At 37.0% G+C, this 12,853-nt stretch overlaps 1 protein-coding gene and 1 long non-coding RNA gene across 4 annotated transcripts in view; one reads left to right on the plus strand and one right to left on the minus strand.

Moving 5' to 3' along the window:
- The first annotated feature begins 156 nt into the window (after positions 1 to 156).
- The window catches only part of st3gal4 (ST3 beta-galactoside alpha-2,3-sialyltransferase 4), a 57,668-nt gene continuing 44,971 nt past the window's right edge, over positions 157 to 12,853 (plus strand). The window contains exon 1 of one of the 3 annotated variants that reach the window (XM_082182276.1): positions 157 to 574. The gene's annotated coding sequence lies outside the window, so the exon portion shown is untranslated. The remainder of the gene's footprint in view (positions 575 to 12,853) is intronic. The other 2 variants (XM_082182278.1, XM_082182277.1) reach the window with 2 other exon arrangements.
- On the minus strand, positions 6,832 to 10,128 carry LOC309507862. The gene is made up of 3 exons (XR_014209256.1): positions 9,076 to 10,128; positions 8,494 to 8,645; positions 6,832 to 8,389 (listed from the first exon to the last, which is right to left on the minus strand). It is a non-coding gene; the product is annotated as an uncharacterized lncRNA (long non-coding RNA).

The following is a 12,853-nucleotide window of genomic DNA, read 5'->3' on the forward strand; positions in this document are numbered from 1 at the left end:
CCTTACAGCGGGGTAAGTTTCCCCAATGCAACTACTATTACAGTCAGATATGAAGCAGCAAAACGATTAATAAAACAACAAACGTGTCCATCAGAAAATGTAATGATATATCCAGTACAGTTTCCAGTACCACAATAACATGAACGCCTGAAGTTTCTCACACATCCATCCACCAGTCGTTCGCGAATGCGCATGCGCCGACGGACTGTCTTCAGTGGGTACTGGGTAGGGTACACTCTGTGCAATACAGTGATGAATGGTGACCCCACTGAAGGAGCCTCCCGAAAACAGCGACCGAAAGATATTAATGTTGTCGGGAGCCAAAAGAAGCGATTGTTTCCATTCCGGGTTTTTCAACGTGACGCTGAAATCAGTGAAGTAATCTAACGGCGCTTCCCATTTGAAGAGCAAAGACGACCGTGCGCGCGCACTGAATATCTCAACTTTCCCCGTATGATGTGACTGTACAGCGAGCTCGATCTGGGGGGAGAGGGGGACTATCCAGACAATCCACTTTCCCTTTACGGACTATCATTGTGTTTTTTTATATCGATATCTAGATACGTGCATGCTGGTAAGTTGATTTACGTCTCATCCAGTAAGTTTAGCTCTTTGAGCTGTGTCTCAAAATCTCCTGCGCTGCCTTTATACTCCATGTTGATGAGACCCGAACATGCTGTCTATGTAGGCAGTTCACTAAGTTTTGAGACAGTCTACATCCGTGGCCTCGAGTTGAAACAGAAAAAATAATACATAAGTGATTTTTGAGCAGTTCTTAACATTGTTTTCGACATAATGCCTGTCAGCAACATCAGAATGTTACATTTTTTCCAGTGTAAAATAGAACGTTACTATCATAGAACATAGAATGTTACATTGTTTCCAATGTTACAGAGTAACATTTTCAAAGACCTCTTATATATCTTTTATTAACTAAGATTTATCGGGTAAAAACATCTTAAAGGCGTTGTTGCCAGTTGATGATGCAACATCTATCCGTTAGTTGGTGATGAAGTTGTGTCTAGTTGGTTTTCTGTTATTTACCTGACGCTTTTATCATAACACTTTAGAATACTGTTCCGTCAATAATTAAAAAACTACATAACAAATGAGCAATGTGCTATTAACACTCTAGTAATACTATTAACTAACAAGAAACTCTGAAGAAGAATGTAGGAACACTTGTGTCATCGCTATCCAAAACCTTTAAAAAAAAAAAAGCTAACATTGACTATTTATTTATTTATATACAGTTTTAATTTCATTTTCATGTTTCAAAGAGTTATCATGCTTTTCATTTTAGAATACTGATCCAAATCATTAGCAATTCCTTCATTACTAATGGGTTACCATGATCTTCACTTTAAAATTAAATATACATTATTCACATTAGTTATGAACCAGTATTTAGTAGCTCTTAGTAGTCGTCTGGGAGTCGTTAAAACAAATATTACTGATAACAAACTATCAGTACTTGAATGTTAATAGTGCGTTACTCATTTAAATGCTGGAACAGTATTCTACTCTTGTAGGTTTAAGATGGTCTTAACTGGTCTTGTTGGTCTCCCAGACTATCTGGCCTATCAGCAAAAAAAAAAGAAAGTCTTCAAACCCCTTTAAAACCAGCCAACAGACCAGTAAAAATCATACTAAGATGTTTTTTCTGGTCTTAGCTGGGTTATGCTGGTCTACTCTCCCAGTCTGGCCAAGCAACTGTTCATCTGGTTTAGCTAGGTGTCCAGAACCTCTCTAAAACCAGGCTGGGAGACCAGTGAAAACCAGCTTCAGCTTTTAGCAGTCTGCACTACTCCTTCTTTGCAAAACTCCTTTTTTTTAATGTGTCCAGTCCGCTGTTAATGCAAACTGGGAATCAGCTGAAATTGAGCCCAGTGTCAAAATTAATCTATGGCCTTTTGCAAGCCAAATGTAAAAGATGGTGATTTGCAAACAGGCTTGTTTGACAGAAATGCAAATATGTCAGGGACATTTATAAGTATAAGGTTTGTAACTCTTTTTTAGTTATAAATGTAAAGTTGATTTGTTGATTAGTATTAGTATTATTTATCATTATAATAATGTTAGTAATAATAATGTTGGTCTAAAAATTCAGAAGGCCTTTATTAACCCCCGGAGAGCCGTGTTGAGCACTTTTATCACATATGAATGCGCTTTGATGGACTTCCAAAAAAGATATACCCATTGACTCCCATTATAAAGCCGGGAAGAGCCAGGACATTTTTTTTAATATAACTCTGATTGTATTCATCTGAAATAAGAATGTCATATACACCTAAGATGGCTTCAGGGTGAGTAAATCATGGGCTAATTTTCATTTTTGGGTGAACTATCCCTTTAATATTGCAAACTGGTATTTCTTATCATATTATTTTAATGAATTACAGTATTGTATTCATCATCTCATTGGTTTGTAGCACAAATAGTTTTACCATTTACTGCACTTTCATATTCTTCCAGTTATTGACTTATTACAGCTAATTATTTAGAAGTCTTGCACATTCACAAACAAATATTTTATGTCCTGTTGCAAATTAAGGTGGATAGCAGACAAATGTTACTTTTTTATACTTGCTCATGTGAGACGCTGCACATTCACACCTGATTTCATCAGGCACAAGAAGGAAGAAGCCTTGTGTAAGACAAATCTTGAGTAATCTTAAAGGCATTTCAATGTATTGCACAGTAATGTATTTGCGGCGAGGATTTGAGACAGGATGTTTGAGGTGGCTTCTCCTTTGAACGCTTCTAAATCCTTGTTATTACTCAGATGACGTCTGTCTCTGTAAAGTGTTGTAATGTTTGCAAACCGGATCAAAGTGTCATTTCGATAAAAATGTTTACAAGAGAACAGAGTTTCAGATCTACGCCTTACTTTAAAACTTAATAACCTTAACCATTGTGACCATCACACACTTACAGTACACACACTGAGAGATTTGAAATAGTTATCAAATAGTCATTCACTTAATGTTATGCTTACATTGACGCACATAGTTTTGTTTTGCTCGTGAAGAATCACAAGTTCTTCAAATGTCAAAAGTCTAGGCCTTTTTCCAAGTAAATAGTTCAATGCAACTTTTGCTCGTGGTTCTGCTGATAAAGGGCCAAGCTGTGTATGGTTTGTGAGTGTATCATGTGGCAGTTTAGGTTTTTCTCTGCACACGAATTTACCCAGAAGACGTGAGTGTGTGAGTGATTTCCCTTTCTTCACGTTTCTTAGTGAGAAGTTTTTCTTAGTTTTTCTTGACTAAAAGTCAGCTTTCTACGTCATATTAAAGATATAGTTCTGCCAAAAATGAAAATTCTGTCATCAGTTACTCATAAGAAGATATTTTGAAGAATGTGGGTAACCAGAAAGTTGATAGTAGCCTTTGACTTCCATAGTATTTTTTTTCTCCCAGACTATGGAAGTCAATAGCTACCGTCAACTCTTTGGTTACCCACATTCTGTTTCAGCAGAAGAATGAAACTCATCCAGGTTTGGAACAACTTGAGAGTGAGTAAATTATGACAGAATTTTTATTATTGGATGAACTGGCCCTTTAAGGCATGTTAAAATCAAGTCAGATGCGACTAAATGACACAAATTGCAATTTTTTTTATTTTTTTTTACACTTACTTGTTATATCACTTTTTCATTTTTTTATTTTAAAATAATATATATATATATACAATATATATATCTCCCCAGTATGTCAGAAACGCTCTGTTTACTTCTGTCTCTATGAAGCCCCTCCTTCTGAAAAGCACACTGTGCTCTGATTGGTCGGCTGGAACAGTGTGTTGTGATTGGTCGAGTGCTTCGAGTGTGTTTGGGAAATGTCCCGTCCCTTACCATAACCGCCAGTTTAACACATTTACATTTACATTTATGCATTTGGCAGACGCTTTTATCCAAAGCGACTTACATTGCATTATCCTATACATTTATACATAGGTATGTGTAGGTAGTAACACACTACTAACTAACTCAACCAGGCCCCGCCCCTTTATAATGTGTATGAATTATTTAATTGAGGAATATTAACATTATCCTTCTGAAAACATTTTGGGAATATTACTTTTTAAATCTCCCGTAAACATTTTGAAACAAGTAGTAACTTAAAAAAATGTTAGATGAACGTCCAAAACATTTCAGAAAAACAATGTGTAGATAATGTGTTTGTGTTAAAGAACATTAGTCAACACAACATTTGAGAACATATAATATGATAATATGAATATTCCCTTTCATGCAGTGTGTAATATAGCTTTTTGTGAATGTAAATGTTCTGCAAAGTTGCAAAGTCGATAGTGCACAATAAATAAAGTTACTGTATCCCAAAAGAAAGAATCGACTCTTAACCGCAAAGGAGGGATTTAGAGAGACTGGTTCATCCAGAGTCCTTTGAGAATCATTGAAAAATGTGGTATTGTGCAATGTATGTTATGAGAAAATAAAACAGTTTTTTGACCTTGATTCATGTAAATCTGTTGTAGGAGACCCCAAAACAACATCAGGAGCCTTTAAAATAGCATAATAGGGGCTCATTAAGAGATGTTTTTCACAAAACCATGATATCAATATTATACAGCTAGGTTAATAATACTGAGGCAGTGCTCTTACCTGTCAGGCTACATTTGCCAGCCCATGCCTTTACCACTAACCTACCACCACCCCTTTTTCTGTGTGCTCTCCGTTTGCCACACAGACCACCATTGTTTGAGAGGTTGTGTGTGGATCGTGGGCTCCCGGAGCTCATGTGGAGCTCATTAGAAGCACCTTCAATGCACCTCTGTGTTTTTTACATGGGAAGTGTGCAGAACAGAATGGAAGGCTTGAGCGATCCAGAGAGGTGATAGGGTTAGGAGTAATTACACGATTTGGGGATGGGATTGATGCTAAAGCTTTAGTTTCATTAAGTTTGGTGCGTAGGAGCGGTTATTATTTTAAACATCTAAAAATGTTGGGAGAACATCTGTCCGGTGCATTATTTGCATATGACATTTTAAATGAGAATTATGAAGAAACATTAACTAAGATGCTAATCCTAAGAACTTGTTATTAAAAGGTCATGAAACCCCCCCTCTTTCAGCTCAAGTCTAGCTCACAATCTTTTTGAAAAATGCAACTTAAATGGGCGTGGATGGCTGTGAGAAGAAGGGAGGGGATTGGGTGTGGTGTGGCACGGCAGGGGAGAGGGGAGGGGAGGGGGGGAAACTGTCATCGCCAGTGGCCCATGCATATCGACTGTCACTAAAAATCTGTGGTAAAACATGAGGAAATGCTAGATTTTTTTTATAGCTGACAAAGTTAAAGTCTAATGAAATACACTGACACCTTATTTTTGTCCTTTCAAAAGTAACTGAGTGCACTACTACATATATTAGCCTACAGTAATCATAATTGTATTTAAAACATATAAATGTACATGCATATGTATAATTATGTCATTATAAAATATATATTTGTTTATATACACACTATAAATGCATATATTTGAAAAAAAAAATCCAAAAAAAACAGTTTTTCTCAGTCGCTTTGGTGCATTTCTCACATCACTATTTACATTTGCACAACAGTTAATGCAGTTCTCAAAACAATTAGTACAAACTGCAAAACCTAGTTGATAACCTGCAAAAGCGCGTCACTTGCTCAAAATGGAGAGCTCATTCCTCAAAAGCAAGTATTCATGTCAATGAAAGTGTCAGTGTCATCAAGATGAAAAGTCCTGACACCATTGTTTATGAACAAGATTTTTTTTATTATGACAGTTAACTCTGTAAATGTTTTCCAGTGCAAAAAAGTCAGATCTTGGTGACACTACCTGAACATGCTCAAGACAGCACTATATACTCTTTGCACAGCCATTTGAAAAATACAGTAAAGTTACACATTACTGTATTTAGTGAGGTAACTGAGTACAAGACACTGAATATGTATGTTTCACATTTTTACTGCATATGCTCTTTGCAATTTTAATGTGTTCACAGCATTGTGCAAAAGAAAAAATACACCCTTATTTACAACAAACATAAACTCCCTTTGGGTAGAGCTGTGCACAACTGGAAACAATATTGCAGTACATATTGGATCTGAACATACAACATACATAGTACTGTAATCATTCATGCACATCCAGACGTTCCTCTCTGTCTGGTATTGTTCAATTTAAGAGACATTTTCAGGAAAAAAAAGATTTTAAAAAATGTGTAAAATTTGCTTGACCGATTTTGACAACTATAGTTCAACATTTTTGTAATGACTCAAGCAATGAAATGAGGACTATTAGTTTTCTATTAGTTAGAATGACTATTCAGCATTCACAAGTATAGTTAATTTTGACTGACATAACATAAGCAAATGATAATGTTATAAAACAGCAGAGAGTTGTATGAAAGCAATTGATGCATGTCCAAAAGCATTTGCAATTTGTTGGAAGGAATGAGAAACTTCTACTATGATGTTCACAAATGACTAAATGTTGTGGAGGTTGAACTAACTGTTGTGCAAATGTAAATAGTGATGTGAGAAATGCACCATAGCGACTGAGAAAAACTGTAACAAAAGGCAAGTAAAACGGTCAGGGTTACATTTTAGACACACACACACACACACACACACACACACACACACACACACACACACACACACACACACACACACACACACACACACCTCTGAAGCGATAGAAAAGTCCTCGGGGACGCATCACTTGCAAGACGAAACCTGCATTGGTGTACAAGGCCGAAGTCCACCATTCTCCAGTTGAATGGTTGCTACACACACGTAGTTTAGATGTGTCCGTGGTTGATGGCCAACCAACCGAAAGATGCACGGGAACTTTTGCACCACGGAAACTAACTCTCATCTACTACGCGATATCACAGTTTGACATGTCTGTCATTGGAAAGTTCCACGTGGTGTCATGAATAATTAAGAGCAAGTGTCTTCTCATTGGATAAGAAAACTCAGTCATGAATAATTATGAGACACCGATGAGTCATCAAAGTACTATAGTGCTCTCACACGATGAAGATTTTAAACCCGGAAGATGAATAATAGCGGAAAAAAAACAAATTGAACCATTTCCCCCCTACTATTAAATCTAACAGATGCTAACATTGTCTTCAATGGTGTTCAACACACATACCTCTGTTAAAATCTCAGAAAATTTGGTTTAGGGTTTCATGACCCTTTAAGGGATGTTGTTAAATGTTGGTGGAAATCAAGTTTTTAAAGGGGTGGTATAATGCCCTTTTCACAAGATGTAAAATAAGTCTTTGATGTCCCCAGAGTGTGTATGTGAAGTTTTAGCTCAAAATATTAGCTCAGATATTTTTATATAGCATGTTAAAGTTGTCACTTTTTGAGGGTGAGCAAAAACGCACCGTTTTTGTGTCTGTCCCTTTAAATGCAAATGAGCTGCTGCGCCCAGCACAGGGGGCGGAGCTTCAACAGCTCGTGTCCTTTTACCTCACACAGCCCAGATAGCAAAATACATTCGGGCCAGGTCCGGTTAGATTCTCACCTGCCGGAGACTTACCCGTCGGCCCGCTTCCGACTGCCGCACTCGTGCCGGATGCCTGTTTACTCACTGGCCGATTCCGGTCCGAATCAATCGGCCCAGATGCGGCAGCCGTTAACTTGCCGACACTGCCGCAATAAAACCGGAATCGGGCCGTCACTAATGTACACTGCACGCCGGAGCTGGCGCGAATCAATCTTGCCATGTAATTATGACTACCTTTATGATGTTTCTTGAATAACCCATGTAATCACTTTTGTGTTGATATGAATGAAAATGCTAAAGTCAATCCAAAACGTATATGTACACTAACTTTTGAATAAAATGCAAACATAAACTTAAAACATTTTAATATTTATCCCATAATTGTTGCAAATGATATAAACCAAGGCCAGAAAATATGAAGAACATATTTATTTATAAAATTGCACGTCTCAAGAAACAACTTAAAAACACACAAGTCACTTAGGGAATTACACTAATATAAAGAAATAAACTTGCATCTAAAAAATTGCTAAATTAAAATAAAAATAAAATAAAAGAAAGAAAGAAATCTTTAAAAAAAAATGTAAAAGACTTAAATACATTTGAACATTAGAAACATAATGCACAAGTTAAGAAATATCCTAAAACAACAGTTTTTAAATAAAACTTTAATAAAAAAAGTGCCTGTGTAAAAAGCGCACAAGTATGAAGGAACATCTTAAAAGCCTTCTTGAAGCCTGATCAAGGCACGTTGTTAGACTTAGCCCTTTCCTTCCTTCCTCCATCCCTGTCAGGAGCAAGTTGTAGCCATCTTGTTATATATCTTTCCACCTCTTTATCAGTGGACATCTTGGTATGGGCATTTGTCCTCACTGCATCTGTATATAGAAAACAAGTCAAAAATAGATAGTTATACTTTGTTGTGCAACACAGTGTTGATAAAAATAAATAACATGATTGTTATCAAATAAGTGCAACCTACATATGATGGATTCCATAGTCAGTGGGGGTGATGGTATTTGCGGTGCTGCAACAACTTCTGAACGATCCTGAATTCTGCCTGTTTTTTTCAGTCTCTTGCTGGCAAAGACATTATCTTCATCACTCTCACTTGAGTGGTCTCTTTTATTCCCCCTGAACAGATAAATGGGGGATAAAATTAAATAGTGCCATAGCAAAACATGCAGATTATAATGGATGAATGCAATATATGTACAATTTACATACACAAGACATAGTTCACCCAAAATGAAAGTTCTATAATCCCTCATGATGTTGTTACAGACTTTTCATTTTGGGGTTAACCACAGGGCAATTCCATCCAAAGGTCATCTGTACCATGAAAAAAAAAAAAAAAAAAAAAAAAAAAAAAAAAAAAAGAGGAACCATACCCTTTTTAAGTTGTCAAGTTAGGTCCGTATTATTCACTGAGTGGCTGGTATATAAATGCATTTACTGAGAATTTATATTTAAAGTTTTGACTGCAAATGTCACGTCCATAACGTTGGAATTGCCCTACACCGGTAATATGAAAAAACAACTGTGGTAAAAAATACAAACAAACCTGTTCTTTCTTTTTGTGTATGCTGGACGATCATCATCATCATCATCATCATCTGTCTGCAAGTCAGACATCAGAGTTATAACCAACTAATCACTGTTACAATTTGACATTGTGAATGTTTTAAAATAACAAGAGTCTGAGTCCAACAGCATATCAAGTAGTAAAAACCTTACCTTTGTGATTGAAATCCAACATTGAAATGTTGTCAAACTTGTGTGAAACTGAATCTCTTAGCGGTGTACCAGTCTATGGCGTGTACACCTTTATCGTCCATTCAATGACCGTCGTCCAATCAGTATAGGCTACGGAAATACGTCATTCATTATGCAAGATTTGAAATTTGCCGTGCATTGTTCGAGCTCAGCTAAATGCTATAGGCTAGGCTATTTGAATATGGCATTTAACCGAGTTACTTTGAAACCGCTTTTAAAAACCAATGAATGACAACATTATCTGCATATGGCCATTGGATTGGAACAATAAAAAAAATAAAACTGTACCGTTTGTATAGTATTAATGAGCACATCTGCTATCACTTAGGTGATTTAGGTGGTAGGAGGATTTCTATGCAAGTAATTGCGCTAGCAGCTGTATGTGGTTAGCTATGCAGTCTCACGTGTGCTGTTAACTTCCCTTTCAGAGCGTCTGCTAACGTTACATAAAATACTAGAAAATAAAAGCGCATCGATGCTTACCCATTTTTTCTTAGATATCCATTTTCGTATGTCTTGCTAAATAATCCATTGTTTTTTTGTTTGTTTTTTTCGTCCAAACTGCAAAAACATTGTGATCACCACAGGTACAATAAGACCCCTCCCACTACTGTGCGAGGGATGATGATGTCACCTGAGCGCGCAGACGTCTAAAATTGTAAATAATGATCTGCCAGAGAATGTCTAATATCAACGGGCTCTGGATCTGCATGGTTCATTACAAAAAAAAATAAAAAATCGTTTTGCTATGGTTATATAAATATTAAAGAATGCTGTGCAAAACGACACTGACACTATATTATTATTATTAGTATAGTTATTATATAAATATTAAAGAATGCTGTGCAAAACGACACTATATTAATATTATTAGTATAGTTATTAGTATAGTTTAATTTAAGTTTTACCGCAGATATTTTGTTTTGGACAAGTTCACGACATTCGACGAATAGATATTATCAGATACGTTCAGGAATTTGTCAATTTTAAAATAATTTTTTGTGTTAATTATTGCTTCATTAAAACCATTGATTGAACTTAAGCCGAGTCATTTCCAGAAGTGGCCCGGATCTCTACAGCCAGATACGGCGAGCATGAATCGGCCCAGTGCTGTACAGCCGTAACAAAAATGCATGTGCCAGAGTGAGCTGCGGGCCACAGTCGGCCCGGTTAACGAACGCCGATGCCGAGTCTGAGCCGCAGGCGCCGTGGGGCAGCCGAGCTCGGGCCGATTACTACATGCTATATGGGAGACATTCATTGAAAATTTCAAAAACGTTTAGCCTTTTATGTTCAACCCGGATTCAGACAATGATGGAGAGACTCAAGAAGAAGTGACAACATGTAGAAGCAACAGGACATTTCTGAATGGTTAGTTGATGATTTTAGATTTTAGTTTATGTGTAGTTATCTTCTAGTCATTGATTAGCATAATCTGTCATGATAATCTATAAATGGCATTCCTGGGGGCGGGGTTTATGCAAATTGTAGGGTTAGTGATGTCACTAACCCGGGAGGAATGTGGTGTAGTCTCTACCAGCCGTTTGTTGTAGTCCTTAAAAAGTGATTTCTTTAAAAGCAAATATCTCCCGTTGCTTTGAACTAGGGGTGCACCGATCCGACTTTTTCAGTCCCGATACCGATACCGATGCCTGGGCTTTGTGTATCTGTCGATACCCGATACCGATCCGATACTATTGTTGAATTAATAATAAACTGTATACCTTCCACCTTATACCTTCCTTGAAGAGACTAAAGGCACCAGACTTTACTAACTAAACATAACTAAGACAAAATAATAGATGTATGTAATGTGTTGAATTCTTATTTATTTAAAAAAACAATTGTGCATTCAAATCTAAAATATAATGTAATCAAACTCTTAAATTAAAATAAATAAAATGTAGCCACAAGAAACAAAACAGTGCATTGGTTGAACATACAATAGTAATCAAACAGTAACCAAACATTGTAAACATGTAAAAAATATAAAGTGCAAAGTCCTGCAAACAGGAATTTAAAATGCAACATAGCAGCTGAACCTGAGAATAAACAAATAAAAAGTTGGTCGAACAACAACTTGATCACACAAACAAATAATAACCAAACATTGTAAACATGTAGTGCAGTGTCACACCACCATCACAAACATGACCTGTGAATGCTCACTTAATCAGCAATGGCAAATTTAAATGTCAGTTTTAATGATCAATATGTTTCATATTTTAAAAAATTTAAACAAAAAGAAGCAGGGTTGTGTTTTATATTTCGTGTTGTTATAAATATATGCAGTAAAGATGATCAATGTACGCGTTTGCCTGAACCACATTTATGTGGCCATTAATATGTTTAAGATTTTTTTTTTTTATTAAAAGAGGCAGAGTGTTGTTTTATAACATATTTCGTTTTATTGTTGGCTAAAACATACATAAAGAGATGACCGGAGTAGCCAGAGCGAGCTGAGTGACGCGATCAAGAACGCTGCTGTTCCATTTGCAGAATAACCGGACTTGCCGCCTCTCGTCCTCGGGAGTTCGTTCTCCTGAGTCGAACTTGGCAAGTCCGAACTACCAAGGACGCAAGTCCGAAGTTTGCGTACTTGGTATTGAGAAACGGCCTCTGGCTCGCTCCATGTTGCTTCTAGCATGCGACACACGTGAAGCTGACGAATGACGTAGGTTCTGCTGCGACGACAAAAACAAAAAAAAACAAAACCTGGATCGGCCCGTGGATCTGTTATTTTTTCCGATCCCCGATCCAGCTATTTTGTCAGTATCGCGGCCGATATCCGATCCTAATATCGGATCGGTGCACCCCTACTTTGAACTTTGAGCGTTGTAACTTTGCAGATGTTGTTTATGCTCAAACAGCAACATTACACACTAACTAAAGTTAGAAAAGTCAAATCATAATCAACCACCCCTTTAATGTTGTTTATATGTCTATGTGGTGTTTTTAATGTGCTTCAAGACAAACCATGTGCAAATTCATAAGTTAACACCAGAACTGAAATGGCGAGTGGAACGTGGTTTGTATAACATTAGCAACACATTATTAGCTGTATGAGAACATAGTCAAGCCAAAGGCTAATCATATTGCAGTTACTGCAATGTGTCTGACCTTGTAGAGAGCGGTACATAAAATGCACTATCATTCTGATATATCGACTTGCAGACGACTCTGTGTGATTAGCTCTTCCTCTTCTTCTGAAACAGTTTCTGGTTCAAACGTACAGTATATGACTGAATTAAACCGATATTTCCACTTGCCATTGTGCAGCGTTTACTAGAGTTACTCAATGACAGCAGTCCGAGCTGGGGACTAGGACCCCGAGGCGGGGACTCATTTGCATATTCATGGCTGTGTATGCTTGCTAATGTCAAATGTGTTAATTGTTTCTCACTTAGAATCGTATGTTTCAGAGAAGGTCTTTAATGCTAAGCATGCTGGGACACAAGGACTTTGCTCTGACTGCTAAATGTTGTCTTTGTCTGGACGCAGAGCCAAGGTTAAACAGGGTAAACAGCAGAGCCGTGAGCTCAAGCCTATCAAGATTATTGGATTCT

This window comes from Leuciscus leuciscus, assembly GCF_965113295.1.
Source record: "Leuciscus leuciscus genome assembly, chromosome: 10".
Lineage (NCBI taxonomy): Eukaryota > Metazoa > Chordata > Actinopteri > Cypriniformes > Leuciscidae > Leuciscus > Leuciscus leuciscus.